Source organism: Chiloscyllium plagiosum, chromosome 13 (genome assembly GCF_004010195.1).
Source record: "Chiloscyllium plagiosum isolate BGI_BamShark_2017 chromosome 13, ASM401019v2, whole genome shotgun sequence".
Classification (NCBI taxonomy): domain Eukaryota; kingdom Metazoa; phylum Chordata; class Chondrichthyes; order Orectolobiformes; family Hemiscylliidae; genus Chiloscyllium; species Chiloscyllium plagiosum.
Window position 1 is genome coordinate 10373095 of NC_057722.1, and position 10295 is coordinate 10383389.

Sequence of the window (10295 nt, forward strand, 5' to 3'; positions counted from 1 at the left end):
TTCTGTCCTTGTTGCGGTTGGAGGGGTTGGGTCTGAGGGTGGAGTTGCGGGATGTGGATGAGATGCGTTGGAGGGCATCTTTAACCACGTGGGAAGGGAAATTGCGGTCTCAGGCAAGTGTGAAGTTACCCATTTTGGACCAAAAAAGGATAGGTCAGAATATTTTTAAGATGGCACAAAGTTAATTACAGTGAATGTCAAATGAGATTTCGGGGCTCGGGTGCATAGATCTTTTAAATGCCACAAATGGGTGCAGAAAATGAATAGATTAGATGACTTATAGTGTGGAAAAAGGCCGTTCGGCCCAACAAGTCCACACCGACCCTCTGAAGAGCAACCCACCCAGACCCATTCCATTACGTTTACCCCTTCACCTAACATTACAGGCAATTTAGATTAGATTAGATTACATTACAGTGTGGAAACAGGCCCTTCGGCCCAACAAGTCCACACCGACCCACCGAAGCGCAACCCACCCATACCCCTATATTTACCCCTTATCTAACACTACGGGCAATTTAGCATAGCCAATTCACCTGACCTGCACATCTTTGGACTGTGGGAGGAAACCGGAGCACCCGGAGGAAACCCACGCAGACACGGGGAGAACGTGCAAACTCCACACAGTCAGTCGCCTGAGGCGGGAATTGAACCCGGGTCTCTAGCGCTGTGAGGCAGCAGTGCTAACCACTGTGCCATCGTGCCGCCCACGCATGGCCAATTCACCTAACCTGCACATCTTTGGACTGTGGGAGGAAACCCATGCAGACACGGGGAGAATGTGCAAACTCCACACAAACGGTTGCCTGAGCCGGGAATTGAACCTGGGTCTCTGGCGCTGTGAGGCAGCAGTGCTAACCACTTTGCCACCGTGACGCCCCAAAAATAGTCAAAAGGCTAATAGAATGCTATCCTTCACGTCTAAATGGCTTGGTTATAGGGCTGAGGATGTTATGCTGCTGCTACAACACATTCTAGATGGACCCCATTTAGAGTACTGTGAGCAGGTCTAGGCACCACACCTTAGAAAGGATATTTTTAGCTCTGGAAGGAGTTCAATGCAAGTTTGTAAGGATGACACCTGAACTTCAGGAGTTAAGTTTATACTTAATTCCATAGAATTTAGAAGTTTAAGGGGTGATCTAACCAAAGTCTTCAGAATATTAACAGGGAAAGATAGGATAAAGATAAACTCTTTACACTGGTTGAAGATTCTAGAGGAGAAAGTGAGGACTGCAGATGTGGAGATCAGAGCTGAAAATGTGTTGCTGGAAATTAAATGATTAGATTCCCTACTGTGTGGAAACAGGCCCTTTGACCCAACAAGTCCACACTGGCTCTCCGAAGAGTAACCCACCCAGACCCATTTCCCTCTGACTAATGTACCTAACACTATGGGCAATTTAGCATGGCCAATTCACCTCTGAGAAGGGCTTATGCCCGAAATGTCGATTCTCCTGTTCCTTGGATGCTGCCTGACCTGCTGCGCTTTTTCAGCAACACATTTTCAGCTCTGAAGATTCTAGAACCAGGGACATAGCCTAAGAATTGGGGCCAAACCATTCAGGTCCGAGATTAGAAAGCACTTCTATAAAGATCTTCCTCAAACTGATGTCAATGCAAATTCAATTGTTCATTTTAAATCTGAGATAGACAAGTTTTAATTAAGTAAGGTATCAGTGGATGTGGGCCAAGGTAGCCATATTGAGTTAGGCCACAGGTCAGCCATGATCTCACTGAATAGTGGAGCAGGCTCAAGGGGCTGAATGACGTACTCCCTTTCCTGTGTTCCTACAATCTGCCAATATACTAATGATTTGATTTGTTTTTTTAATTGGGGGGAATGACAAAGTCTAACTGAGCGCATTTAGTATTCAAACATATTAAATGTATGTAAATGCCCTGGCTGTGCATAATTAGAGCCAAGAGTGTGGCGCTGGAAAGTACAGTAGGTCAGGCAGCATCCAAGGAGCGGGAGAATTGACATTTTGGGCATTAGCCCTTCTTCAGGAATTATAGGATTGCCAGCTAGCTCAGGTGGTTGGAAGAGCTGGTTTACAGCGTAGTGCGAATGCCTAAGGCTTGGGTTCAATTCCTGCTGGTGGTTGAGGTTAACAATGAAGGACTTGCCCGAGAATGTGGTGACCCTCAGGTCAGGCCACCACCTCTCAGCCTGGAGACATCCCCTTGACCAATCCTGCGGGAGGTGGGTGTTCACACACAATGAGATTGGGCGAAGAGACCGTGCGCTAGGACCCAGAGGAGGCGGGACGCGTGCGCAGTGACCGGGCACTAGGACCCTGTGTGTGTTTAGGCCGCGGTTGGAGCCTGGGCCTAGGAGTTTGTCGGGCGGTCGGAGTAGAAGCAGCGGCGGGCGGGAGGGCAAGGAGAGAGAGTTGGAGTCCGGGAGTGGGGCTGGGGCGGTCCAAGAGGCTGAGTCAGGTGGAGGAGGGGGAGAAAAAGGGGATGGATTTGTTTGAAGACCTGCCTGAGCCCGGTAAGGACATGGGACTGGGGCGGGGTCTCAGTCCCACCCACCCCCCCCCAGAGGGTGTAGTCTCAGGGCTGACCCCCGGGGGGTGAGGGGAATGGGGGTGTAGTCTCAGGGCTGACCCCCAGGGGGTGAGGGGAATGGGGGTGTAGTCTCAGGGCTGACCCCCGGGGGGTGAGGGGAATGGGGGTGTAGTCTCAGGGCTGACCCCCAGGGGGTGAGGGGAATGGGGGTGTAGTCTCAGGGCTGACCCCCAGGGGGTGAGGGGAATGGGGGTGTAGTCTCAGGGCTGACCCCCAGGGGGTGAGGGGAATGGGGGTGTAGTCTCAGGGCTGACCCCCAGGGGGTGAGGGGAATGGGGGTGTAGTCTCAGGGCTGACCCCCAGGGGGTGAGGGGAATGGGGGTGTAGTCTCAGGGCTGACCCCCAGGGGGTGAGGGGAATGGGGGTGTAGTCTCAGGGCTGACCCCCAGGGGGTGAGGGGAATGGGGGTGTAGTCTCAGGGCTGACCCCCAGGGGGTGAGGGGAATGGGGGTGTAGTCTCAGGGCTGACCCCCAGGGGGTGAGGGGAATGGGGGTGTAGTCTCAGGGCTGACCCCCAGGGGGTGAGGGGAATGGGGGTGTAGTCTCAGGGCTGACCCCCAGGGGGTGAGGGGAATGGGGGTGTAGTCTCAGGGCTGACCCCCAGGGGGTGAGGGGAATGGGGGTGTAGTCTCAGGGCTGACCCCCAGGGGGTGAGGGGAATGGGGGTGTAGTCTCAGGGCTGACCCCCAGGGGGTGAGGGGAATGGGGGTGTAGTCTCAGGGCTGGGGAAATAGGGGTGTAGTCTCAGTGCTGACCCCCGGGGGGGGGGGGTGAGGGGAATGGGGGTGTAGTCTCAGTGCTGATCCCCGGGGGAGGGGTGAGGGGAATGGGCGTGTGGTCTAAGTGCTGACCCCCAGGGGATGTGGGGAATGGGGGTGTAGTCTCAGTGCTGACAGCCCCCCAGGGAAAGGGAGCTAGTCTCTGTGGTGGTCCCCCAGGGGGAAGGTGGGGCTTCTTTGTGCTGGGCTGCAGGGGGTGAGCAGCTCTCAGTGCTGCCCCCTCCAGGCGGTCAGGGTGTGAGGACAGTCTTAGTGCTCCCCCTCAAGGAGTGGATGTGTGTGTCTCAGTAGTGGCCCCCAGGGAATGGTGAGGGTAGGGGAGGTGGGATGTTTTGCAGTACTGGCTCCTGGAGTGATGGAGGGCAAGCTTGGTGCTGGCTTCAAAGGGATGGGGGTGTCAGTCCTCGCCCCCCCGGGGATTAGGACATCTCTCCGTGCTGGCCTCAGGGGGTGGCTCTCTCAGTGCTGGCAGAGAAGAAGGGTCAGGACACGTTTGGGGATTGCTCTGATTATTGTCACAAATCTGTTTGTGTCTCTTGATCTGCACCTGGACTGTGTGTGAAACAGTTTTCACAACTGTACTAAACACTGAGAAGGAGAGTAACAGGCAAACACATGGCAGATTAAATTTAAATGCAGAGATAAGTGTGAAATGATTCATCTCGTAGGAGGAACAGGCAGAGGCCATATAAATGGTCCAGTCTTAAATACGAGTGTAGGACGGGAGAGAATTGGGATGGATACTGACTAAACCTTTGAAGTAGACAGGCTGAAGGCCTCAAGAACACAGCATGCCAGGCAGTATCAGGAGGTGGAGAAGCCAACGTTTCAGGTGTAACCCTTCTTCAGGACTGGCGGTGTGTATAGCGGGAGCTGCAAATAAAGGGGGTGGTGGGGCAGGGTGGTGAATTGGGGATAGGTAATGACAGATAGAGGGTATGACTTGTACGGCCAATGGGAGGAACTTGTACGGCCAATGGGAGGAATGAATCCAATTGGTGTCTGGGAGGAGTGGAAAGGAAGGGGAAGGGCCTGGAAGCGAATCGGGTGATGGGAACAGAGGTAATGTTGAGTCCTCTGTGCGGTAGGCTGTAGGTGGAAGATGAGGTCTTTTTCTTCCAATTTATAGTTTGGTTCGTTGTGGCAATGTAGGTGGCCAAGGATGGTCATGTCGGAAAGGGAATGAGAAGGGGAATTAAAATGGGTGGTGACTAGGAGGTCCGGTTGGCCCCTGCGGGCCCGACTCAAACACTGGTTAAAACATTCCCTATGTTTACATTTGGTCTCCCCGATGTAGAGAAGACATTGGGGCCCCAAACAGTCCTTCCAGGTGTGATAAGAGGTTCACCTGCCTCTCTTCCAACCTAGTTTACTGCATCTGTTGCTCCCAGTGTGGTCTTCTCTACGTCGGAGAGACCAAATATAAATTTAGTAAACATTTCACCGAGCATCTCAGCCAGGGCAGACAGCACCTCCCAGTTGGTACCCATTTTAATTCCCCTTCTCACTTCCTTTCCGACATGACCATCCTTGACCTTCTGCATTGCCACAATGAACCAAACTGCAAATTGGATGAACAACACCTCAGCCCAGAGGACTCAACATTGAGTTCTCCAATTTCAAACTGCTTCCCTTCTTATCCCCCGACTCCATTCCCAGCCTCTTTTTCCCCTCCCACTCCCTTTCACTCCTCGCACCTACCAACCGGATTCATTCCTCCCATTGACCAACCAGGCTATACTCTCTGCCCGTCTTCACCTATCCCCACTTTACCACCCTGCCCCCCACACCTCTTTATCTCCCCCTACACCCACCCCCAGTCCTGAGGAATGGTTACACCTGAAGTGTTGATTTCTCCACCTCCTGATGCTGCCTGGTTTGCTGTGTTCTTCCAGCCTCCTGCCTGTCTACTTTGGATTCCAGCATCTGCAGTTTTTGTTTGTCGCTGTACCTAAACTTTTCAAGCAGGATAAGCTTTTACAAAAAGATAGTTTCTTTTTCTAAAAGAACATGTACAATGGAGAGTACAAAAGTAAGGACATTATTGCTAAATATTTTGACTTAGAGATACTGGTTTATTCCCTGATAGAATATTGTATTTAATTCTAGATGGTGCATTATAGGAAAGTGCCAAGATCTCAGATAGGGTGTAAAGTGGATTTACCAGACCAGGAGCACAAGGCATGGCATTGAATGAAGTTGGGGTTGTTCCTTTTGAGCAGAGTAGGTCCTAGGATGAATTGATCATGGTGTTTAAAATTGTGAAGGGTTTGGGCAGAATAAATAAAGGTAAATGGGTTTTGTTCGAGAAATTTGGTAACCAGAGAATTCACGCTTGGGGAAATGAGCGAAGAGTCAGAGGTGGCACGTGGATTACAATCTTAACAAGTTATTAGCATCTTGGTATGTAGGCTGAAAGGGTGGTGGTTGCGGATTCAGCTTTTGAATAATGTGAAGCATTTTCACAGTATTGTAACAACACTGTATCATGTTTTTATGCAGTGAGTTACAATCCAGAATACACTTGCTGAAAGGGTGGTGAAACCAAGCAAAATGAAGCTGACAAACTGTTCTGCTTTGGTGGATCATCGTGTTCCACATACTCTGAGTAATTCTGCTGTATCTGATCTCTAACCTGGGACACATTCTCCCTAGTTCTGCAGATTCTTCAGTGTTCCCTTGACATTTCGTTACTGCACCTGATTGCTTCTTTCAGTCAAAACAGATTCCCCCTTTTCCACTTGCCACCTCACCGCAGAGGCCATCAACTCTATCTCGGCAAAGGGCCCATGCAGGGTATGAACAGAGATGCTTTTAGGAATGAACGTGAATGAGCTCAGGATTGAAACCTACCTGTAAATCAATATCTTTTAAAAGTATACAGTATTTCAAAATAACTTATTTAAATCAGTTAAAAATTACCATGAAATCCAGAAAAGTAATCGAGCTGCATTACAATTTGGGAGATGTTTTAAAGTCACTCTGGGGTTCAGTACTGCAGTGGAGTCAACAATGTGTCCTGTGAGAAGGCAACATAGGATAATGCCGGATTTAGAATTGCAGTAGAGATTTACGCTGAAGATCATGTAGTGGTTTTGGGGGTCGCCATGGGTATGAGAGCTCTTTCCCCATCCTGCTTCTGTCTGGAAAGTACTCGGTTTGAGCACCGTTCATATCTAAGCTGAGGTGATATGTTATGCCGGAAGGTATTGTTCTGGATACAGCCCAGGTGTCTCGGCTCCAATACAATGTGTGTAAAAACCCATGTTGTAGACAGTTAGCCCAAATTCAGGCAGTACTGGCCCCATACCCTTTCTAAACAACCCAAAGGGGCCATCAGTGGACACTACTCTAGAACTTGTTGAAATCCACCAACTCCAGTTTTTGGACATCTGCAATTGGCAGATGTTATGGCACTGTTCCAGCGCTACATGACAGTGAATATATATTTTGTTGCAATTGGCTGTCCAAAATTTGGGCAAATGTGTTCCCCATGCTGGTGTGCAACTCAACGTGGTCACTATTTGCTGGCTATATTGCTATCTTCTACCCGAGATGTGTAAAGTTTGGATCGATAGTGGAAGCTTCAAATCTGGAATAATAGAAAATGCTTGAAATGTCCAGGAGCTCAGTTTGTATTGCAAGCAGAAACGAGTTAATATTGTAAGTGGAACTTTTCAGCACAAGATTGGAGCAGTTCAATTTCTCCTCCCAACTCCTGAGTAATTTTATTTTTCTGCTGAAGAGCTTATAATTGGTTGTTTTTGATGGCAGCCAATCAAAATGGCGAGTGTTCCTAATTTACTGTAGTTGTTTTTGTTCAGTGCTTGCCAATCACAATGCTGATGTAATGATAATTTCACTTAATCTGGCACCCAGCGACTGAAATTGTAAACATACCATTCATCCAGCTACAGAGTACCTCAAAGCATAATCAAAATGGCCCATGGAAGATTTTATAAAGCCTTCTTTTATAAACCAGACCATAGAAGTCATAATAAGAATGTAATGCAGTTCAGCTTGACACAGGTTGGTTTAAAACCTGATCCAGCTGCAGCTGGCAGCTCACACACTTGAATCTGTGAATTTACAGTCAACCACGAAATTATGGGAGAGAATTGTGTGCGTTTTCTATCAGCTGGTGGTGTGTGTTCCTCCACGCTTTAAATGACAGGCTTACTTTTGTAAGTTTATTTTGACGTGCGAACTGCCAGTTAGACTTGGAGTTTCAGACTGTCACTTGTTGTGGATTGGGCTATGAGCGGGCATTGTGCTTGAATTTGGGCTCCTAGTTGGCAATTGGGCTTTGTGAGAGCCTGAGCTAGGTCTGGTTGGGATTCACTACAGGGATTGGAATTGGATGGGAGTCGAGGGAAACTTTGGAGCTCCCACCTGGGAAATAGACCAAAATGGACTCAGCATTGAATTCACCGATTTTACACCATAACCTCTGCCGTTGTTTTGTTATAGTTTATTTTTGGATGGATCTTTTCTCCTCGTTTCCTTTTTAATTACTTTCTTCAGCTTCTCTATCCCTCATCTAAACGTATTTGTATTTCTTTACTTCCCTCTGGTCTTTTACCAGAAACCATTTTGTTATTAGTCAGGCAGTATTGGAGAAACTCAGCAGGTCTTGCAGTATCTGATTTTTGAGTCCAATGACCCTTTGTGAGAACTCCACTTCTGATGAAGGGTCACTGGACTTGAAGTTAATTCTGCTTTTCTCCTCTCAGATGCTGCCAGACCTGCTGAGTTTCTCTGATCTTGTTTTTGTTTCAAATGTCCAGCATCAGTTATAGAGTCATACAGTATGGAAGCAGACCCTTTTGTCCAACTAGTCTGTACCAACCATGTTCCCAAACTAAATTAGTCCTACCTACCTGCACTTGGCCCATATGCTTCCAAACCTTTCCTATTCATGAACTTATCCAAATGTCTTTAAATATTTGTAACTGTACCTGCATCTCTCTGTTATTGTTATTAAATTGATCCTGCCAAATACATCTCTTTTTATTCTCTTCCCACCCTTCCACTTTTAACATGCTTGAAACTTTTGAGTTTTTCTCTGTTCTGATGAAATGTCACAAACCTGAAATGTTAACTCTATTTTTTTTTGTGCACAGGCACTGTTACACCCACTGAATACTTCTCGTGTTATCCTTTTGTTTTCCAAACTTCCAGCATTTGCAGTATTTTGTTTTCGTGTAGATCAAGGGGAGGGCCAAATTTGTTCATTTGGTTAAAGTGTAATCTTTTCGTTCAGTCCCTATGTTCATTGAGGTAAGTCTTTGGGTTGCCTCTTTGCTTCATGTGGTATTATGGCAATAATGACCATTATTATCTCTGGGGCAGTGCGTGACCATTCTCAATATGTAGCTTCTTGGGCCCAGTTTTCTCTCTTCTAGTCAGGGAAATGATTGGCTGGAAAGTCATCAATCACAGCTACTTCTAGTGACCAGGCAACAGCAGTGGGAGCACTCACAAAGTTTATTTTCTTCTTCTTCTTTTCTTCTGTAGTGCTTATTTTCCCCCCCTAGCACCCATGTGTGTATGTGTGTGCAGGTGTGAGACACAGTGAAAGACACAAGGTGCACGAATCTTTATTCCAATTTCCACCACCAGGAAGAAAGGAAACACCCGAGTGGCCAGTGCCAAGCAGTGCCCTTCACATCAAAGGGCAATGCTGTGTGATCAAACAGTGAAGGGGAGGGCAGGGACTAAATCAAAATAGAGTTGGAGGGGGAACACTCACAAGGTTTATTCTGCACTTACCAAGCAAGGGAACAGTAAGTGATATAGAAGAAATATTTGAGAAAACTCTTATGCATCTGCTTGTTTTGCTTTGTTCATTAGGAAGAGATGCCCAGAAGTCAAAACCTTCGCTATTTGATAACCTACCAGACCCAAGCAACCCAGACGTAGGTAAACACAGCCAGAGAATAAAAACTCCTATCGCTTTTGCTCATCTGTTCCTGTTTCGTGTCGTTGGTGGGAATGTGCTCTTGATTGTTGTTTGTTTATTGTCGGGATTAGTAATAGTAATGCTGTCTGCAGTTACTTACTCCACTCCCCCATAACTTCTCAAATCTTCCTCTGGGGATCAATCTTAAAATGCAACACCAACTGATTTTGGCAGTTTTGGGAGGCGAGGTCAATCACAGCTGACATTAGCATTTTAAACATTGTCATTGTTTCCTCTTCCACCTCGAAATCCATGGTAACTCTGATCACTAGTAAAATACTGGATTTAGAAATGTTTTCAGGAAATTGAGGTCTCATGTGAGACTGGTGTTTGTTGTTCGTCCCTAGGTACTCCTTGAGAAGTTGGTGACATATCTTTTATTAGAACCACTATTGAAATGGTTTGATGAGCCATTTGAAAGGGCAGTCGGGAGTCACCTGCATTGCTGTGGGACAGGAGTCACAGGCTAGACCAGGTCAGGCATATTAGTTTTCCTTCCCTAAAGAGTGCCAGTGAACCAGTTGCAGTTTTATGTCAATCCAGCAATTTCATCATCACTTCAGCTTTTCTTTAACTGAGCAAAAATTCTTGAACTGCTGTGAGTGAGTATAGACCAGTTTTTCCTGTATGATTATTCCACACCTTAGGACTGCAGCAACATGTTCAATCTGCCATTAGAGCAGTTAGAGATCATATGATAGGAAAAACCAGGCATCACCTGTTTGTTATCAACTACCTGCAATTATGATGCACCCATTTCTGGCTGGAACTATGTTCGTTTTGGAATTAGAGGTCTTCGTCTAATAGGATCCTGGCCCCAAGTCAGCATCTGCCTGCTAAAAATGCCTTGGTTTCTTGTCTAAAAACTGGCCCATAGGCCCAGCCGTCCTATTGCAGGGATGGCCATATAGTACCTGAGAGAGCAGGATCGTGAGAACCCAAATGAAGCAGAAACTATGATCTCAAAGTTTGCTTCCAAT

The 10295-nt window shown here is 47.3% G+C and overlaps 1 long non-coding RNA gene across 2 annotated transcripts; it reads left to right on the forward strand.

Moving 5' to 3' along the window:
- The first annotated feature begins 2359 nt into the window (after window positions 1–2359).
- On the forward strand, window positions 2360–9787 carry LOC122556275. Of its 2 annotated transcripts, none has more exons than XR_006313487.1 (3): window positions 2360–2497; window positions 9207–9275; window positions 9663–9787. It is a non-coding gene; the product is annotated as an uncharacterized LOC122556275 (long non-coding RNA). The 2 variants fall into 2 exon arrangements; XR_006313488.1 differs by having other exon boundaries at window positions 9207–9271.
- The last annotated feature ends 508 nt before the right edge of the window (window positions 9788–10295 follow it).